Genomic DNA, 3,177 nt, shown 5'->3' with positions numbered 1-3,177 from the left:
AGGAACATTGGCATGCAAGATCTCAAGTAAAACAGAAGTACGTTGGCATCCACACAGTCATAATGTTCCCAATCTTATAAGGTGATTCAAGATACGTTTCTCATTGGAACTGACAGCTAGAAATCTAGAGTGTATGAGTGAGCTGGTGTTAATGGTGCTGAATGTAAACATAAACAAAGCAGAAATTCATAAGAGAATAAACTTCCAGTTCCACTGTGATCTGCCAAAAGTTCTTGGTAAACAAAAAAGTCAGCTGATCGCAACTGTCTCGTGGACAGCCTTATTATCAACTCTTCTTCTTCTTTCCTTTATTTAACGTCGGTCTCTGTTCCGCAATCTAGTGCCATTCACCGACGGACATCGATTGCCATACATTGATCGAATGTGCAGGAAGGCAGCTTCCACACCTGCGTAGGATATCGCACCCATTCAACACACATGGGCCGGGACCAACGGCTTTACTTCCCTTCCGAAGGAAGACGTGACCAGAGATTATTATGCCTCAGAAAAATCCCACCGACCTCGGCTGGGATTATCAACTCTGGATACAACCATTTACTTTTTAGCGTTCAATTCTTCACACCCTAATTTATTCACCGTGTGATTTTGACGTTATGCCGAGGTATACACGCTAACTTGAAATTAGCCATTAATGGGTTCATGATAACCCATGACTGTAACTCATTAATAAGTAACTGTTACCCATGAAATACCAATAATGAGTAACAGTTACTCATTAAACGGGTATAAAATTTACCCATTAATGAGTTAAGCCATGTTACCAATCGGTGGAAGCTAAGGATTTTAAATTGGATCACCACTTGACTATCCTACACGGATAGAAATCTCCTTATACCTTTTGGCAAATTTCCGTTGCTGATTATTCATAAAATGTATAAGTCAACTAATAAGCAGACGCATTGCAAAAAGTTAATGAAGATCATGTGTCAAATGAAATGTATAAGTGGTCACACATACCTTTTATGCACTCTTATAGAACCTATGTGGCTTGTCTTATGGAATGTATAAGGCTGATGTTTTGGCAAAAATGTATAAGTGAAACACATGAATAAAATAATTGATTTTCGTTTCGTGTATTGGTCCCAAGTACATCAATAAGCGTACCCATTCTAGTTGAAATTCTAGTACTAAACTATGTTTGTTTTGATTCGCTATGAAAGTTTGACAGATAAAATGAGGGGTTCGTGGATTTTCCTATGTTTCGAGGGGTGCATCGATTAGCTTGGGCATTACTGAGTACCAGAACTGCATCAAAAAGTTGAGCACAGTTCTCCGGGACCTTCTGGTCTTAGAGTTACCACATCTGCTGCGGTGGCATCGGCAGCATAGCAGGATAGCAGGGCGTTCAAAATGGGTGTGACTGTCAAGGTGAATAGATAAAGGTGAAGATTGTATTCCACCACATTTGTTAGTAAGATCCGCTCTCTACCAGATCGTTCCGACGATTCAGTGATTCATCTGATAACCCTTGTAGAGAAGGCTGCAGCGATAACACTTCGTCAGCTCCCACAATCTCGGACAGAACAGCATAAGTCCACTCGAGGCTGCGGTTGCTGAAAACGCAGCCAACCACCATCAGATTCCCAACATCTTTCCTGAGGAATCCAAGATCACAGCTGACAAACTGTTGACTTAAATCAAATCAACCAAAAATATGAAGGCCCCAGGTTTCGACAACATCCTCAACCTAGAACTCAAACATTTGATTTCCAGATTCCTCAACCATCTGGCACTGATTTTCAATCCATATCCATCAGCTTTTCCTAGGGGTTATCCAAGCTGTTTGAAAGGGTAGTTTACAGCAGGTTTCTGCCATCTGCCGAAGAAAACAACACCTTACTAGAGGGGCAGTTTGGTTTTCAAAAAGGTCGACCGACCATCCACCAACTGACCCGAGTAACAAACATTCTTAGACGGAACAAGGCTGTTTCTAAAACATCTGCTACACGCTAACTTGAAAGTACCCATTAAATGAGTATCTTGTACTCATTTTTAGAGCTGGTTCTAAAATGTCAAAAAATGAGTATTTTCGTAATATTGAAAAATGGGTACTTTTTCCCCTTTTTTGAAAACATGTTCTGGAATAAAAATGAGTAAAAAATATGCATTACTGATTCAGTGTGAAAGTGACGCCATTTTAAAAAAACGCAGAAGACAGCGCACCGTGGAACTGCAAATCGGTAGAATCTGACGATTGGAATTGTAATTTTTAAGTCCGAGATACTCTGCCGGTATGGAATCCCTAAAAGAACAGCTGAATCCGGAGGAATACGAGAAATTGGAAGGTAAGAATAGTTTTCATTTATTTTTTTATTTTTTTCTGCAATTCATCCGATATTTAACAGGATTATCTTGTCCTGTTTCCGGATGCACTGTGTTTGTTCCAGGTTATCTGGACGAGCTAAAAAACCATGTAAAAAATCATAAATTATACACGAGCAAAAAGAATCATGTTCCATTACGGTGCTCGTGTGGCTCGATACAGCTATCATTTAAAGCTTTGAGGGCCCACATCCTGTTGTGTCACCCCCAGAAAGCTGAACAAGATAAGGACCATTCGCCGGATTTTGAGCCGATGGAAGTAGAGCAAGTGCAGGAGGAGGATATGATGGAAGAGTTTCTCATAACAAATCCCTTCTATTACGGCAGCAAGCCGACAAAAGCAGAGCTTAGGGAACTTGCATCGGCAGCTGTCTCTAAATTGCGTTGCGATTTAGCCTTGACCGAAACCAAGATCAAATATTTCATGGATTTTTGCTATGAAATGTTGTCGAACTATCAACAGTTTTCAGTGGGAGTTGTTGCAGATTTTCTTGTCTCTAACGATATGCAGAGAGATAAGGGTGGTAAAACACTCATTAACGATTTGGAAGTAAACAATATTTTTGAAGATGTTTTAAGTCCAGATATCAATCTTTCCTACCTGTCTGGTAAAATTGCACAAAGCGTTCCTAAGCCAATGGAAATCGAATTAGGAGTACAAAAAATTAATAAAAGAATACGATACCGCGCAGGGAAGGATCGACGACAGAAGCTACACTCAGTGACCAAGGTATCAACCGTCAAGGATCTGATGCACTACATACCGGTCAAGGACACCTTGGCTTTGATCTTCAGTAATGCTGAAGCAAGAGAGATGATACTGCAGGAAGAACG

This window comes from Ochlerotatus camptorhynchus, unplaced genomic scaffold (genome assembly GCF_037179485.1).
Source record: "Ochlerotatus camptorhynchus isolate MF236.1 unplaced genomic scaffold, CSIRO-AGI_Acam_v1.1 ptg000420l, whole genome shotgun sequence".
Taxonomy (NCBI): domain Eukaryota; kingdom Metazoa; phylum Arthropoda; class Insecta; order Diptera; family Culicidae; genus Ochlerotatus; species Ochlerotatus camptorhynchus.
This window is presented reverse-complemented; position numbering follows the sequence as displayed.